The following is an 18783-nucleotide window of genomic DNA, read 5'->3' as shown; positions in this document are numbered from 1 at the left end:
TTTGCACCACTTTCCCTTTTGGCATCATGAGGTAAACCCTGTTGAGTGGGATTCTGCCTCCTTTCATGCAGATTCATGCCATTGGGATCCTGGATTTATGGCAAGAAATAAGTCAGGATTGGAATTTTCTTTAAACTGCTGTACGTTTTTAAAAACTGATTTTGGAATAAATTGCTCTGACAATAAGTACCAAAATATGTATTGATAAAATATGAATTTATGCATGCCAGCATTTATGTCTTTTGTATCTATTCACAAATACATACCAAAAATTGACTGTAGCTCCATATGGCTCCCAATCTCTTCCCTCCCCCAGCTGTCAGCTTCTCCTCACCTGGATGACTAAATGGGAGCAGAGTGCTGGGCCATGAACTGAAGGTGGGTGTAGCAGAAAAGCTATACTGAATGTGTTTTCTCTGGGACATCACTGTGGTTCCTCAAGTGCCTCTCAGTTTGGATGGAAAATGCATTAAAAAGGTGATGCAGTTTGGTGCCAATCTTAGTTTCACACTCTGAAAAAGGAATGAAAATACTCAGAGGGTGAGTTACTTCTGTGCTGATTTCCTTTTTGGGCAGCAGTGGTTGTGTAAAAGCTATTATTATTTTAGAAAATTTTCACTATGGCTCTCAATTAAAATAATTCATTTTTTATTCTGAAATTTTCACTTGACTGAAGTAGAGATGTCAGGCCTGCTTGTAATCGGTTCAGCAGGGCTACAGGGAAGTTGAGATACCTCCACTCCAAGACCTTCCATTTTCTGAGCATGAGCACCATTTACTTTGCTCAGTTCTGAAGTGTTCAAATTCAAAACCTTTGGTAAGATTTTTAATACATCGTTTGATTGAAATTATGCAAATCCATTGCAGTAGTGTAAAATGATGTAAGATCTTTGGGAGGGAAAGCACCCATTTCTTCTGCCCTGACGTGTCTGGAGGTGAAAGGCTCAGGTTTCCTGTGCCGCTGCAGGATGGGTGGTGGGATGGCACAACTCACTGCCCACGTGCCACTGCTCACATCGGTGTTTTGGTGCCAACCAACTCCTCAAAGCCTCCAAAATGGGAAAGTTATGGTCCAGGACTAAGTGTTGTTGCCATTAAACAATGATCCCAAAGTTACCTCGGCTTCTGGTGCTGGGTGGGCAGGAACACAAGTGGGCTTCTTCTGTTGTTGATGTTTTTTGTAAGGGAGCTGAAATGATCACAGCTGATTTGGAGTTTTTTTTCCAAGATTGCTTTTTGCCGCTTCCTTTAGAAACCAAACAAGAGCCCACAGCTTTCTGTCCTGTTGGAACATTGAGTTTTGTTGTCAAATTAGATGACAGTTAGATGAATTTTTAAAGATATCTAGAAGAATAAAAATACAAAGAAACAGCTAAGGAGGAGCAGAAGACAAAAGTGGTTGAAAGAAAATTTAGATGGCAGAAGGTTCTGAAATACTTTACCTCTCTTCTAATGGGGACAAAACCTTGACAACTCTTAAGCAGTAAGATATCTTACTTCAGAACATTTAAAATGTTGCTACAGTTTTATTTTGCATATTTTTTATGTCATGACGGTATTCCAACTCATCAACTAGCAAAATACTGTCAAACTTTAGTATTGAAGTATCTTGTTATATCACAAGGCCTATTATTTTCATTTCTCTTCATTTACACCAGGGACAAAATTTTTATATTTTATTGAACTTTTCATTTCTATCAAATCAGTATGTTTTTCTTTCAGGAAACCCCAGTAGGAAAAGTTTGAATGAGTTACAGTTTTAAATTTTTTTCAATTCTTATTGTTCAGTTTCTGTTTTAAAAATAAGTAAAACGTGCCCTCTTTTATTGTCTATAAGCCTCACAATCCCTAGAATTACGTATTTTTGAAAGCATAGGATTTCAGCACAGATAGGACTGACTTTCCATTTCTGTGAGAATGTTTACAGTTGAATGGTCTCAGGAATAAAACTGAAGCTTTTTTACGTGTATGTTTTGTGAATGTAAAACTCGCACACACTCTGAGCTGTGAACCAAAAAGCTTCAGTTTGAGCCAGCAGAGAGGAAGGAATTTGTCTGCTACACAGCAAAAGGAAGTATTTGCTGTGTTATTGAAGCACATGGCCTTTTGCCATCTTTGATAAAGTATTTAGGGTTGTGCACCCAAAGTCTGCTGCCCTCTTGACCCATCATTCATCACCGGCTGCAGATGAGGTAGATGAGATGCGGCTCCGTAGGAGAGCCATTGTTTCAGCCCTGCACAGTTCCTCAGCGAGCGGAAGCTGCAGACAAAGCGGCTCCCTGTGATTCACCACGCTGCTCAGCCTCCTGGTGGTTTTTCTTTTACCTGTACCTTTTCTGGTACTTCTCCTGCTCTGTGCTGGCCAAGGTGGACAGGCAGCCACGATGAAGCTGTGGGATTGATCCGCTTTCCACTCAGCTTCTACTGGGCGCAAATGAGATGAGCGTCTGGGATTTTTTTTTTCTGTATTGAAAAGGAGAAGCAGATACAATTATCACAGCATTTGCCTTGGCAATGCATTCAAATTTATTCCCCTTTTAACTATTCAACACTGTTGATAGATGATGCTTAAAACGTGGAATTGCCCATAATTTTTCTAGCACACTGTGAATTGCCCAGTCTTTTTTTTTTCCTCTCTGTAAGCATTTCTGGTTACAGAGATGCCAGCATTCCCAGTAAGTATGCTAAGAATGTAGAGTTATACTTTGTACTGCTAAATTAACAGACAGGAATAGTCACACCAAACCAGATTCAGATCCCAGATGGGAAAGCGTCTCCTCTAGACCAAATTTTAATGACTTTTTTACATGAAAAATTTTCACCAGTGTAGCACACTGCATGATTTAAAACAAATGCTATCATCTCTCTCTGTTGGTGATAGGTAACTTGTAGAAAATATAGCTTTCTTTGTGACAACCAACCAGGGCTTGGGAATGTCTGGACATTTAGGTAGGCTAACTAAGTAGGTTAACTGATCTTTTATTATCTTAAACTATTCAAATTTTAAAAGTTAATTTTTAGTTTAGCAATTTTTTTTAAGCACTAGTTTGAAGGATGTGATTCTTACTTGATTTGTTATATATGCAATCCTCTTAGCTTTTAATTCCTGTGAGTGACAGGAGAATGAGCCCTAGATGGCATAACAACAATATCAGAAGAGTTAACTTGGATTGTTGTAGGATGTGGTGTGAAATATTCTCTGAAATATTCTTAGACATTTCTGCCTCCTGACTAGGAAGGGTCCGTTCATGAGAGGATGGAATCCACGCTCTTTGGCAGTTTGCCTGTGTCAGCTGGAATATTGTAAGAGATTTTGGCCCCCTGCAAATTTTAACAATGACTGTGTTATGATGAAGTGATGCAGAAGTTTTATGATTTGTTTAAAAGAAGAGAAAGGGTCTTCCACTTCTTGTGAATGCTTGACCTAAGAGTCACTGCAGTACACAGCCAGACTTGTCCTTGGAACTCCTTTATGTTTCTGCCATGAAGTCAAGTGGGATGCGCAAATGCTGGAAGGAAAAGTTAGAAGCTGTGTACGTGGGCATTTGGACAGAAATATACAGTTTTCTGTGCTAGTACCAGACACTTTAAATATCCTACCTCCCAGTCACTGCAGCTGCTCAGCCACTGAGGAGATACTTTAGATGTCATTACTTTGTGCTGTTCTCCAGTTCATGGTATTTCTAATTTTGAGTGCACTGTATTACCCTATTTCTGTTTATAAATCTTTTAAGTGCGCACATTAAAAAAGTAATTAAATTGTCATTATAATTTATAGTATGCCTGAAGTCAATCACCTAATTAAATGGAAAAAGCAGAGAGGTAGTAGGTTCATAAGCATTTATTAAGTACTACAGTATTAATTATGCAGGACTTTTGAACCAAGCAAAAGAGGAAGGAATGGAAACACCAATCTAAAAAGGCTTTCCATTGCTAGCCTTCTCAATTTAATAATGTGAGATACCCCCCAACCCCCAGCTGGCAGGACAACACTAATGCTTTCTTTTTGTTAATTTTTAATGAAATTATGATGGGTTTTTTTAATGACAACCACTTGCAGCATTTTCCTGTAATATTTTTGAAAGCATAATTTGTCCCCATGCAAGGGCCTATAAATACATGAGTAGAATTGAAGATACATTTAGAGTTATGGTTTGGGGTGGATTGTGCAGGAGCAGACTCTTGGTCGTCACTCCTCAGCATCTCAGGCAGGGAGTGGAGCCTGTGCTGGTCCCAGTGGCTTGGGGGGCACTGGAAGAAGGGGCTGAGCCCAAAAGGGCAGGCAGGCTGTGAGTGCCGCTAGGAGAGGGCAGGGATATGTAGGGAGGGGATATGTAGGGACAGCGTGGACGTAACAAGGTTTGCACTTTCTTTGCAGCTGTTCTCTCACCTCCAGCTGCAAATCTGTGTCACTTGTCTGACAGTGGAGGGGATGGAATGCTGGCTCACCCTGCAGGGCTGGGGTCAGGAGGAGGCTCTGTAAGGTGGCAGACTGTGGGCTGAGCCCTAGAAATGGAAGTGCATTTTATCAGTGAGCTTGTGAAACAGGGCTGTCTCACTATGGCTGGCTTGTACTTTGCTGCATTAGGTGAACTGCCTGGAGCAGGCAGATGAACTAGATGCAGCAGAAGCCCTAAAGTCAGGACTTCTTCTCTTTTGCTAGGTTGTTAAAAATTTTCAAACTCTGGTAACACACATACACCGAAATAAACTTGCCTGCATTCCAAGTTGTTCCTAAGATTTTGATTTCATCCTCAGTGACCTTTACACCTGAACATCAGTCATTGAAACCTCTTTTAGATAGCAGGGGGGTATAATCCATCAGCCCTGAGCCCTGGCTGCACTGAGGCAGGCTGCAGGCTTTAGGGCAGAGAGAGGCTGAGCAGGCAGAGGCAGCTGCTGTGAGCACTGCAGCGGTCCATGATCTCCTGCTGATCCATCGGCCTGCACTCAACACAGCCCAGCTGGTTCTTGGGAATACCAGTGCAGGCAAACATCAGGAACAAACCAGGGCAAGCCCCAGTAAGGGGTCTGACAGAATCCAGAGTATGCTTTGCAACTTAATTGGATATTGATGGTAAGGGATACAGTGGAATCCTTGAAAAGGAACACCTATGCTTTTTTACTGCAAGAACTTGTAGCAACAAAAGGTGGTTTTAACAAAAGGCCTTTAAAAGACCTTTAAATCACAGGTCTTTAAAAGAAAAGATGACCAAAACACCCACTACTGTACAAATGGACAGGTAGAGACTTACCTACTTGGTCTGTCATTATCAAATTGATTTAACATATTTGGAACCCAAGTGCACAGTATCAGTTTATCTTGCAGTATATTAAATAGGAAGTCGTTGGCCAAACCTAATCACAACATAAGGGCAGCATCTGAAAGTTGGACCTCACTTACCTGAAAACTGAAGAACCAGGTCAATAGCTCTTTTTCTGAAAGAAATTTGAGATTATGTGATTGGAATATAAATCCCCACTGAAGACCATTTCTTTTCACAGTCTTTAATCGGCTGAACTGAACTGACAGCAAAAATGACCAAAAAAAGGGCCAGACTGAATTATCAGAAGATTTACTTTGTATAGGTATTATATATTTTATACAAAAAAACTTTGAGTCTGTTTGGCCATAAGCACTGCAGGATTGTGAACCATCTTCTTCAGTACAAGGCTGAAGAGGATTGTACACTGAGGCCAGGTCCAGCAGCTGAGGTTGCAGCATCCCTTCTCCTTGCCCTGCACACCCCCTGAGTTACAGGCGTGCATGTCTTGCCAGAGGGGACCTGTGGTTACTGCTCTTAACCTGTTTATTACTGGAATTAATGTTTCAAACAGATATAATTGGGATTCCCTTTTCAACAGGCAGTGTTTTACCTTATATGGAGAAAATTAAATTATTGACACCTCTTCATCTCAGAACTCATAATAACCCTATAATGAGCACAGTCATTATGCTTCAGGTTAGCACTGCAGCAGTGTTACATAAGGAATGTAACTTGACAGTTTTCTGGGGGAAATAATTATATATATGATATATATCATATATATATATATATATATATATATATCAAAGATAGTGGCCTAACCAAGGTCTCAGATGACATAATACAAGTTGGGTTATATAATTCATTTTATGGTCAATAAGCCTGTCTTCTGAGCTGCATGTTGGAAAACATAATGCTTGTCTGTTTGTATCAGAGTTTATATCTCTCTCTTTAATATAGAAATTGCTCGTGCCATGCTATTGTAACCTGTTTTCAGCTTCTCATGCTGGCACTAGGCAAAGGCAGTCCCAGCACTGGTGTCCTCTCTTTGTTGAAACAGTGAAAAACTAGGAAACCCAAACCTTCCACGTGTTGATTCTGAAAACAAGCTGGATGAGTCTTATATTGCAGCCCTTTGAAGTAACAGTGGAGCAGAGCCATTCAGATGCACTCTGCCAATTTCCTCTAAACAGAGGAAAATAAGTCCTCTCTTCATGTGTCTTCATGTCAAGTGCTGACTTCAGGCATGTATTTTCATTGGGAAAATGGACTTGTTTTATGCTACAGGCAGATAATTGATTTAAAGTCCCAGATATATGATACAATGATATGCAAAATGAATGCTGATTTTTAAATCCACAGTTGTGGAAATTGCATTTTCTCAGGTATCAAAAGCAGCACAGGTGTTCTATCACAGATGGAGAGCTTGACCACCCCAGTCTGTGTTTTTGGGATGCTCAGACATCACTCAGAGGGATCTGTGCTGGGCACTGGCAGAGGTGGGACAGTGGATGTCTGGTGGCATGTGCCTTGCACGCACAGTGTGTGACTCCAGGCAGCTCAGCCAAAGACCCTCTGTGAGCACGAGGAGGTCACCAGCTTCTCCTGTGCTCCTGGACCTCCTCTGTGCTGGGAGCACAGGTGTGTCACATGTAAGAGGTGAGGGGTGGTACTTAAAAATCAAAGTATATGGGCCATGATTGCAGACCAGGAATAGCAGAAGTAGCTTTTAAGTTCCTGCTGCTGGAATTTAGTATGGCCTCAGCAGCCTCCAGATGTTCTGTGCAAATGTTCAGGTAATCTTGGTGCTGATGTGGCTTCATTCTGAGCAATCCCTAATGGGGGTGGCATAAGCTTATGGAGGGAGATAACACTCTTGGTTGGTGTTTGGGTGGAAGTTCTCTGGAATTACAGGGCACATGCTGAAGAAGAGCAGTATTAAATTCCAGCTATTTAATTAATATCAGTATTGATCTTGTATGTGGGATTTTCTTGAGGTATCTCTTGGGAGAACAATATTAAATTTGAAAGAACAAATGCCACTAGAAAGCAGGGAGTTGTGCAATGACATATTTTTAACTTCAAGCCTCATAAATTAAATTCCTAGGTAGACTTGGTGCAAATATTTAAAATCTTCTTCACAAAATCAAAGATCCAAAAGGCAACTTGAGTTCACAGGACTCTTCAGGAAGATGGAAAACCCAAAGTCAAGCTGAAAGTGTGCTTGAGAGAACAAATCTAGGTACATTGGGCCTGGAGAGAGCCTAAGTGAGAGCTTTGGGTGCACATATGTATCTGCAAGGGCTGGAATGAAAAGGCAAGATCTTTTCATATGTTGCTGAAGAGAAATTGGGGTGAAATACTGTGGTTAAACTACAGCAGGGAGTACTTTGCTCTAGACTGTTCAATACTGCAAAGGGGTTACTACTGTACAACATTTAGGCCAGTGGAGCAAACTGCCACGGGAAGGTGTGGGGTCAGTGACAGCCAGACTAGGTAAGTGACTATTATAGGTGGCCTAGGATGACCCTGGGTGGCTTTAGAGGCGGCTTCCATCCTAAATGTTTCTGTGATTTTTGTTCTCTTCTGATTCAACTCTTGTCAGACTGACTTGTTCTTCTGGTTGGTTTGTGAATTGTTACAGCCCTATTGGCAAAAAAGCCCTCTGCATGTAAGATAAAAATATGACCAATATTACTTTGCATTTATTGCAGATATAAAATGCCAAATAATTATTGCATAAATTATGTATTACAATGCATAATACAGTGTGTTTGTGTTTGTGAATAATCTCTGGAAATTGGTATTAAAAATAAAATCTTATAAATATTTAGGCTATACTTAAAACATTTGGGTTTTTTCCTTAGAATTATACTTTTTTTTCACAGGAATTTCTCCATATTTTAAAGATAGGAAATGTGTAGCATTTTAGAGAATAATCTCACACGAGAGGTGAGATGCACTCTGTGTCCCCATGACCACATGAGCTACATCTGTCCTGCTACAAATGTCTGTCGTGGTGCAAGTTTCCAGGGAAGGGTTTTGACGACTTACAGATCAGTAAGCTCTGTGTGTTCATACGTATGTGCACACCCTTAAGTAATGGTGTGATAGCCTTTCCCAGCAGTTACTGTTGTCAGTGGAATTTTTAATTGAAGACACAGTTCCTCTGTGCCAGGTTATGTTTTCTTTCATGACACTTCATTGTTCTCAAAAGCAGGCTCTGGTGTTAATTAAAATTGGTGCATGGGTAAAGATTGACTTTCACCCACAGGAGCAACATGATGTATAGTTAATCACACCTGGCACGGAAGAGCATTTCTCTTTGGTCTCAATCCAGGTTCCACTGACTTTTACGATATTTGGATCAAGTTTTCCAATCATGTTGCTGTGATGATCTGCAAACCCACTGAGGACTTCATTGCTCATTGCCAGGACTAGCTGTTATGAAATGGTATGAAAAGCATTGGAACATAGGTGCCAAAACCTACATCTGCCATTCAAGTTAAGAATTTCTTTGACTTGTCAGAATGAAAGAAATGAAGTAGCCCCAGCACAGTTAATTCTGACTCCATTTACTTATCCTCTTTTAATCACATTTGAAACTGCTGTAGGATTGGTGTATTAGTTAGCAATCCTTAGAGAAGAGGTGAGCAGTGTCCTAAGGTCATGCAAAGTTCATCAGGCTCTGCCTGGAGCCTCTTCCTGGGATCTTGTTATTCTGCTTGTCTCCCATGAAGTAGTCCTGACAGAAAAAAATAGCTTCTTTTCTTTGAGTGCTTGCTCTTCTATCAAGAAGCAGTAAGGAGTGTAAGGAATTTATGGTGGTCACAAATGCTTTAGAACAGTGCAATAATGGTTTGAGACATAATTGACTAAATTTTTATATATCTGTTATAACTGCTTGAATCAAAAATTATGTTATTAATTTTTAGAAATGCTTGAGTGGGAATTTGAATAATTCTTTGGAGATGTAAAATTCAGTAGGGATCTGTTTTGTCCTTTTTCCCTACCTTATCACTTCTCTTAACCATTCACTGTATCTGAATTTCTGAGTGATCACTATGGTTTGTTGTGTCTTTTATTCCTTGTGAGAAGCCTTTAGCTTGATTTATGTTTCTTAGTAGTAACATTATATTTTCCTGGTAGAAACAATTTTTTGGGCCTTATGTGTTGGTTCTGTTATCCAAAAGCACTTTTTGAGTCCTGTGGATTTTTCTTGTCTCCTTTCCTGGGGCAGTTTTTCCTTGGTTGGAGCTTCTACAGTCAGAGTGGCCTCTCACCATTTTTCTGGTTTTACTAATTTTTGAGCTGGAGCCCTTACATAAAATCAAACCTTGAGGGTTTAAGGGTATGAGTCTTGGTGAAATTGCCACCCTATACTCCTTAGTCTTTGCTTGCAGCTGCCCCAAAGCTCAGCTGAATGCAGCAATGAAAGCAAAGGTAGCCTAAAAACCTGTTTTTCCATTTCTCTGTTTCCTGGGGCAACCAGGCCTTGAAGATACCATATGTTAATATGAAACATCCTCAGAAATCAGGTTTAGCTAATCCCTGCCAGTCTCTTTAAGTCAGCCAGTCTCTTTCTGCCATTTAGTGCTATAGTATCTGTTTGAGCTGGCATCAAATTTAGTGGAGGCTCTGCTCACCTACATTATCATTTGTGTTCCAAAGGTCGGTAATTTTTTCTTAAAATATATTGCTTTTTGATCAGTTTTCTGGGCATAGTAAAATAGGCAATTTAGAGAGGGATGAGTTTAGTACACTATTTGAAGTCTTTCTTGTCTTGACTATCACAAAATTATATTCAAGATATTCAAGAGGGGTACTTTGTCTACAACAACATTTATGAGCTTTGAAAATTCAGGCTAAAACCTGTGTGTCTGCCCTGAAGAAATGAGTCTTCTGTCAAGTAGCACATCATAGATAATTTTTATTTGGGGCTTTAAGTTCAGTAGCGTGTCTGGTAAGCTTATTTCTTCAGCTGTTACTTTAGTGATGCAGCAAGTTAAACTTTCCATCTTGCCTTTTCCATAACTCTTCATCTATGCTTCAGATCTCAGACAGTGGACAGGAATTGCAAGGGACTGCACAGCTTAAAGATGACCCTCTGCCCATGGATCATCATTGCTTACAGGCTGGAGACTACTTGTCAGAAGAGCTGTGGAAGTGCTCTGCTTCTTACTCCAGGCAAAGCCATCTGGGTTGGCTTTGGTTGAAGGTCAGTGAGGGCTCACAGTGAATGAGGTAGAAATGTGAGCCTTCAGCCAGCATGGAACAAGTAGGGACAGAAGGACCTTCGGCTTCCATAGCTAGAGCAAGACATGCTGTCATAGCTCTTAGCCAGCAACATTTTCCTTTAAATGAGATATGCCAGGATGGCTTGGATAGCTATGAGCTTTTGTATCACATTTTCCTACATGACGCTGAGGAAAAAGTCTTGAAACCCTTATGGAAAAGGATACCAGAACCTGCCTTATAACTATCCTTGCAGGAGCTTTCCACTGGCCTCCAAAACCTAGCCTTTTATCTGAGATTATTCTCCAGGCTGTTGATTACATTTTTCAGAGCTGCAGTGTTCTCAGTGATGATTGCGTCAGGACTATCAGTTGTTATTTCCAGGTCCTCAATTTTCTTTTCAACCTCCTGCTGTTTTAATCCCAGACCTTCAAGCTTCCTGTCTATGGAAACCATAGTAGCCTGGAGTAAGTCCAGCCTTCCAGAAATAGGAAGTTTTGTATGTTTTAGAAAAAAATTAGATCATACTGAGTGGCCAATGGCTGCAGCTGTAGACATTGTCAAACCAAAGGCAGGTAAGATCTTTTAACAGGCTGAAAACCATGTATGGGTATGCTGCCTGATCCTTTGCTGGTCCTCATTTCTGCTTTCTGTTAAAGTCACTTATGAAAATCACAGACAAGTCTTAAAATCTTAAATCACTTAAATGATTGTGACCAGTAGGTCATACCATATAGCACAACTTTTCACATGGCTCCTGGAAGCTTACTAATAAAATTATTTTTAAAATACATCTTAAACCAGTTGTTTTCTTAAACTGCCCATATAGTATCAGGCACTTAGTTTGGCATAATTTTCCCCCATGTCTCTGCACATCATGGTCCTCTCTTCTCCATCCTGGGAGAAGGCTGTGACTGCAGCAGGCAGCAGCACCAGGCCCACTGTCTGCTTCTCCCTTCCTGTGGCTCTGGGGAAGAGTACTTCGCCCAGGTTCAGCCACACTGATGGGGACAGGGCCAGGTGGGTGAGCCTTCTGCAGAATGGGGGTGGAGCAGGAGCTGGAGTCAGTCATGGGAGTGCTGGAAACTTCTTTTGCTTGTGGAAATACCATAACCTTTCTGACAAGAGCACATGTGGTGAGACATTTTATCTCTGCATTTCTGCAGAAGTGCATGAGAAGGTAAGATTTCCAATGGGGGCAGAAGCCAGTATTGAAGCCTTTACAAAGGACTTCTTACTGCAGTCAAATGAAGAACATGCCTGTTTTACAGATTTTTGCTGTCTCTGCTGTCTTGGCCAAAGGTATAAAGAGGCATGATCCTTGACTTGATCTCTAACACACACAAAAGCTCTTCTCACTGTGGATACACTTAGAACAAACCTTTACTTTTACTGAAACACTTTTAGTGTGTTGGATGAGGGAAGATGGACCTCAGGAAAAAGCTGTGCCAGCAAATAACATAACTTTGCTGGTACGAAGGAAGGCTGTGCTGGGAACACTGTCAGTACAGTGTGCTTGGACAGCTGCACCAGCAGAGCTATCCTATTCTGGATACAGCCTTGTCTTCTGTTCCAGTTTGTCATGCATGATTTATCTTTCTGTCACCTCTTCAGAACCCTAGGCACTTCTCAGCATAAAAAGAAATTAAAACACAATACAGATGAGTCTCCTCTGTATTGTAGTCTTGACCTTTAATATATCAGGTTTTCATATTGCAGCTTTTCCAGCAAATAGGCTGTTCTACAAGAACAGAGGTGCTTTAGTGATCTGCAGAGGTCCTACCTTAGCCATGCTTCAGTTTTATTTGCTCCCACCTACCAGCTCTCAAGCTGCCTGAAATGCCTTTGAGAGGAGATAAGGTTTTCAGATTGCCTACTAGATCATGACCGTGAACTCCAGTGAGGCAAAAAAATTATCATGAAAAATCAGAGAGAACAGCCTGGGAACCCAAGTGTTAGAAGGATTGCTTAATGTTTCATCCTGTTTTGCCAGTTTAATTTTTATCAGCCTTTGGGGTTTATGTTTTTCCCCTTGGTGTTCTCATTACATTTTCTTTCCGTTATTAAAGAAAGTGTTTGCACCTTACTCTGTGTCTGCACTCCTCATGAACAGACTGGTACATTGCTCCAACAGCAGCTCTGCAGTCAGACCCCTTAGATCAATAAACCATCTTTGTTGTTGAGTATACCAGACCTGAATTTTAAAGATTTGCAGTCACATTTGAAATACCTGATGTAAATTTTAAGAGGCATCTGAAGAATTGCTGTACATTGCAGTCATAAAGCTTTGCCAGTGTTACCTTTTGACCAGATCACTGTTTGATTGGGTTTTGGTCTCATGTTTTTTTCTGCAACTATTCATGGTGTTGGTGTTCGTTTTTTTCTCCAAGAGACAGACAACTATGTCTTCAGAAGAACAAAACAACTGTGTCAACAGATGGGAGAGAAAATACTGTGTCTGAAATAGTGCTAGGAATAAACCATGTTAAAAATAGGTAGTCTTGCCACAAGTGTTTCTTTGGCCAATGTGGAAATCCTTCTTTCCCATACTTGCATGTTATCAAAACTGTACTAAAATCCTGCTAGAAAAGCTGCCAAATAAACCTACAAAAACATTGCTACAACAATAACTACCCTTTTCCTGCCTAATTGTAAGAGTCATGCTAGTAAAGGAGAAAGACTGAGGAAGTAGTGCTACCATGGGAGAGCTCTGAACAGTGCCAGGGACTGACCCCTGGCCAGCAGCAACTAAAACACAGCTCTTTCACTTGCGGCTATAGATTTTATTGATGTGACCTTCCTCTCCCATCCCAACAGCCCTAGCACAACACCAGAGGGTTGTCAGAATTTTGCCCTTTCTTAGAAGTGTTTCTGCATTCCTAGGCTTGGAGAAAAATAATTTTCCTGTCCCACAAAATACCTGGGGAAAACCCACAGCAGTTCAGCTGACAAGCTGGGGTTTTTTATAAGAAAACTCTTTTCCTCTCCAAAACTGGAAAGCAAACTGAACTACTCTTAAATGTGACTGTTACCTTCAGAATTACAGATGCAGTTTAAACTTTGCATTTCTGCTTTCCATCTCGTCTCACTTATTTTTGCTGTTTGTCCCCTTGCTTTCAATTGTCTCTTCTGTTTTCTCAATTTATCCAGTTTTTGTGGCCAACCAGCCAGTTCAGCATTACTGTCCCAATGGCTGTAAAGAGGGCAGAGAAGCCCTTCACTAAATGAGCTTTTTTCCACAATGCCTCTGTGCTTTCTTTGGTCCATTTTTGTTCGTGCTTGGTGCTCCATGTTGTGTCATCTGGGAAGAGAGATGATGTTTGCATAATGTGTATTTTTCTGGAGTTAATTTCTGAAAACATTTGTACAGTTGGCAGCACCTTTGGGGCAGGGACAGATTGCAATCTCAAACACAGAACAAGTCAGTGCTTTGACAGCAGCTGGAGGAGTGGAAGAACAGGTAGAGCCTGGCCCTCAGTGCTCCCTTCCCCACATTCCCCACAGCCTTTTTCTATGGGGACTTGCTTGGGAGCTTGGCAGAAAGCAGCCTCAGGCAGCAGAGCATAGTTTAGGGCAGCCCTGTGGTATTTGTAATTGATTTTGGTATCTGCAAAGGCAGATAAGGCTCCTTCATCTGGGGAGAAGGGCAGAGGCAGGCAAATGGTGCAGCCTGCTGCTGGGCATAAATTCCCCATGACTGGCTCCAGCCCTGCTCTTTGCAACAGGCTTTTCCTTTCCCACTTGTCTGCAGTCAAGGAATGCTCCTGGGGATCTGTGCTTGACTGGAAGTCATCTCTGTTAGATTAATGATGCTTGCGAAGACTGAAAGAAATTTGAAGGAAAATAATAGATTTCAGATGGTGTTAGAGGCTGCCCTGTTACTTCAGTCCATCAAGGGAAGACCCACATTCCTCACACTACTATCAAAGTAGTGTGCTTATTATCCCCGCTCTTTCCTTGTCGCCACGTGAGGAAAATGTAAATGAAGAGTCAAAATGCCCATTATTTTTCACTATTTTTCCAGCAGATAATTTCCCAGTTCACTGTGTGTAAAGGCTGAGTGAGGCTCATCAGCAATGTATGTACACAATTTCCTATGGTAGCTTCTTACCTCACTTTTTTTGTGTTGACTCCTGCCTCTGTGGTCCCTGTATTCCATATGTATACATATGTATATCTATGTCCACTCCAAGGATATGTCCCATGGCCTTTTTAAAATTTGTTTTTGCTTAACTGATTTATGGATGAGTTAAAAAGATTAGTATTTACATGCATGAGTGACAGTTGATTAACAGCTGAATTCTACCTTCTTCCAGCCTAATGAGCTCCAAAGGTAAATCAAGGGAAATTTTGTGGAAAACCCTCACTCTGTGAAAAACCAACATGCAAAAAGATGCACACTACCTATTCACTTTTGACTTGAGCACATGCTTTGCTTTGCTGAATTGACTTTACTGATTAGAGATGGAATTAAGTGACTTGCTTAAATGACTTGCTTAGCTGTGAATGAGGTTGCATAATTTCTCTGCTGGAGCTCTTCTCCCAAATTAGTGAGAGTAGTAGGCTCAGGCCACAGGGACAGAGAGGGATGCAGTTGTAACGGGCAGGATAAGTCAATTAAGAATTATGCCCTTTGTATTGTAAAATGATATTTTGTTTTTCCATTACTGCCAGTTTCAAATTGTGGTTGTGAATTGTAATCAAGTGAATATGGTTTCATGGGGCAAGTATAGCAAAATATTTTTGAGCAGCTATAGGAATTCATCTAAAAGCTCTTGTGTAGCTGTGTCCAAGCTAACTGCTGTTGCACTGCCTTGTTTTTCAGACTCTTTCATTCTTTTGTTGACACAAAAATCATTAGAAAACATTCACTGGCAGCCTTTAATAGCATATATTTAGAACGTGAAATAAAGAAGCCAGACATTAGTGATGCACCATAATCTATTAGTAATCTGTTTAACTCCACTCCTCCACACATGTAAGAGAATAAAATAGAAGTTACTCAAATAAAATGGATATTTTTAAAAAATCTTCACCTTTATGATTATGCAGGTTTTATTTTTCTTTAAAGCACCACCTATTTTTCTTTTTCTGAGAGTCAGTGGTGATTGCAAAATGTGAAAAATTGCAAACAAAATTGAGGAGAAGTTCAAGTTAGCTGTGGAGCCAAAAGTGTGATTCAGTAGCTGAAAATATCTCTGCGCTTCATGCATCAAACTCAAACACTGTGCTTTGGCAACGCCCCCTGGATTAGAAGCGGAGTTTGAGGTCATTCCTCCTCCAGCCTGCCATGTATGGAGAGAGCCCACGCTCATGACAAATTACTGAGCAGAGTGACATCAGTGCAGAGGGATCTTGCCTCACTGAGGAGCACCAGAGTCTTCACTGCTGTCTCTCTTGGTAGTCTTAAGACCTGGAGGACCAGAGTGGAGGGGCTGGGAGAGAGGACCCTTGAAACAGTCCCTCTCTAGATGTGGCAATTACAAGGGATAGTGAGGTCGTTTCCTTGTAGAGAGGTCACATGATGTCCAGCAGAAGTGCTATGAAAGTGTGTGTTCAGAGATGGTTTGGTGGCCCAAACCATCAGATTTTCAAGACAAATAGTCAGTTGCCAGTGATGGTGTTACACTGGGGCTGCCAACCTGAAACAACAATTGTGTAATCCTGTGCTTTACAAGCTGTCTCTGCAACTGTCCGAGACTGATCTCAGCTTATCTGGGCTAAATTCAGAGTGCCTTGAGTGAAGTCTATACTTTTAACTAACATCAGACTCATTGAGCTTTTAGTTTTATTTTATAGGGAGCCTTAGCTTAGATTTTGCAGACAACAACCAAAACTCTGTAAACAGACCCTAAGTCCTTAGATTATTTTCCCTGCTGACAAAATTCTGTTGCTTACAGAAATCCCACTGTTATCCTGCACGGCTGACCCTATTGTCAGTTTCTTGGGAACGAGTTAGCTTTCACCTGCTGCTGAGATTGTTCAGCCCTATGGCTGTTACTCTGCCATGGGCTCGATGCTGCCATGGCCTTTCCATGGAGATGGAGATAGTTTTGACAGCTCGGTGATTGGCATGGTCTAATGGGATACTTGCCATATTGTAGCCTACCTGCTTAGTGGCCTTAATGTCTGCTTAGTACCTCTGCCTCAGTTTCTTCACCGTGCACCTTGCTGCATTGGTTTTCCCCAATGCATGGGTGTCGTAGCAGGGTAGTCATTCAAAGAGAGAATGGAAGCCAAGGCCACTCAGTGTGGGAGGTTCCTCGTGATGATTTTGCCAAAGTCTGTTGTGCCAAAGAGCATGTTTGGATCCCTGAGAGCATGAGCTTTACCTAGAATCCTATCTTGGGCTTGGCTGAGATCTGATGTTTTCGTTTTCCCTGCCTACTCTCGGAGGATCGCCAGATGTACTCCCATCTTCCTGCCAGCTGCCCGCACAAACAGCCCTCTTGGCAGCAACAGGCTAGGCAAATGGGTTAAGCAATGTGTGTTTGAGGACACTGTGTCAATTGTCAGCTTGACCATTGTCTAAAAGCATCAGACCTGGTTAGTGAGGGTGCAGGTCTCAGCTGGCAGCATCCAAACCGTTATTTTCAGTGAGGTTATAGACCTGTACTTAGGGGGATGTGCTCTTGCTAATTTAGCTCCTGGCTGAAGTGAAAAAAAGTAACCCAAAATCATAGTTTCAGTGGCAGCAGCTAAATAAGCTCCTGTGCAGATTGGGGTCTGAAGATAAAGGAGATAACATAGGGTGGCTCCAAGAAGTAATTAGGTTCTTGGTTTTAATAAAGTGAATTTCCTATGTGTAAAGTAAACAAAGTTCATAGATGTTCCTTTTAGTTAAATTTCGTTTGAATTGCAGAACCTGAGCAACAATAGAACCAGCTCCACTGACACACATGCATTAGTAAATATGTCTATTTTTATTTATATAATATGTACATATATGTACATATGGATATATACATATATTTATGTAGATAAACACTTATATATGCACATAAATTTATACATGTACAAATTTGAACAAACTGAAATATTTCAAATATTTCTTTGTGCTCTTTGCATTGAGATCTGCAACATGGTATTAGCAGGATACCAAAATGAAGAAAAGCTGTCTATAAAAAAGATTTAAATGGGCTATCACAGTCCTATTGAGAAAATTGTGGAAAACAAAAGAAGCATATATATATCGAAAGATAAAGCAGGCTTCAAATCTCTTGCCATTTTAATAATGAAGACAAAAATGTTTACAGCATAGCAACATTTGATTCAAAAAATGAATTCTATACCTCTTAGTTTGGAAGTAGTTCAAGATTTGATCCATTAATTTTATCTAACTGGTTGTAGGCAAACATATTTGTGCAGTATCGGGAACTGCCAGAATGACCTGGAATTAAGAGGGCAAGGGTAGGGTTGCTTTAAGTATTTTAATTCATCTATTCAAAGATGATTTGTGTGAACATATTAAGAACACCAGTAAACTAATGGGAATAATTTTCTTCCACTTTTTCCAAATTCAATTGCATATGGTATGATTGCATTTGATCAAGGCATGAACATCATTTCACAGATGATTGTCTTCTGGCATTGATGATATGAAGTCAATTTAAAGTATGACATTGCTTTTACCTTCCTTCTCTTCTTCAGAAGACTTTTTTGCTTCTAGCTGCCATAGCTATCAAATTGTGTGTATAATAAATTGTGTTTTGTTTAGAGAGCGATAACTGTAAAATATTGCCCATTTGGAGAAAAAGTGCTGTGATTGAGATTGATGCCTGGAACTTAATGTATCATAGCTGCAATCAAACAAATTTTAGACTTATTTCTCCTATAACAGATGATAATTCACAGAGTTCTATGAACCTTCTGAGTTTGGAAAGGAAAAAAGGAGCAAAAAGAAAAAAATGAGAAAATTAAAAAATTAAAATATTTGAAAATCCACTCTGACTGGCTTCACACTCTATACATATTAGAGAAGTTTTTGTGGTCAATTAATTGCATTAAGTAAGAAAACATCTGTAAAGAGAGAGCTCATGCAAGATGGCTCCGAGTGAGAGATTTGCATATAGCCCCCCCTGTTTTGTGTTACCCGCCATGAATTCAAGTTGATGGTCAATGCACTGCAGAAGTGTGCACATTTTTCTACCCATATTGCTTAACTCTTCTTTAGTACAAATTATTCTGTATAATCCTAGAACCTGGCTGCAGCTTAATGGTACCTTACAGACCTAGTCAAAATGAGGCTTTAGGTAAATTCCCAAACCATGGTTAGTTACAG

General features: G+C 40.6%; 1 protein-coding gene across 9 annotated transcripts in view; it reads left to right on the top strand.

Annotated features, from left to right (window-relative positions):
- The window catches only part of HIVEP2 (HIVEP zinc finger 2), a 135654-nt gene that overhangs the window by 61819 nt on the left and 55052 nt on the right, over nucleotides 1-18783 (top strand). For 2 of the 9 annotated variants that reach the window (XM_058019447.1, XM_058019451.1), the window contains one exon: nucleotides 317-378. The exons of the other annotated variants lie outside the window; for them this stretch is intronic. The gene's annotated coding sequence lies outside the window, so the exon portion shown is untranslated. The remainder of the gene's footprint in view (nucleotides 1-316; nucleotides 379-18783) is intronic. 9 annotated transcript variants of the gene reach the window in all.

Source organism: Melospiza georgiana, chromosome 3, assembly GCF_028018845.1.
Source record: "Melospiza georgiana isolate bMelGeo1 chromosome 3, bMelGeo1.pri, whole genome shotgun sequence".
Classification (NCBI taxonomy): Eukaryota; Metazoa; Chordata; class Aves; order Passeriformes; family Passerellidae; genus Melospiza; species Melospiza georgiana.
The sequence above is the reverse complement of the archived record's forward strand: the minus strand, read 5'-3'. Positions and strand labels throughout refer to the sequence as shown.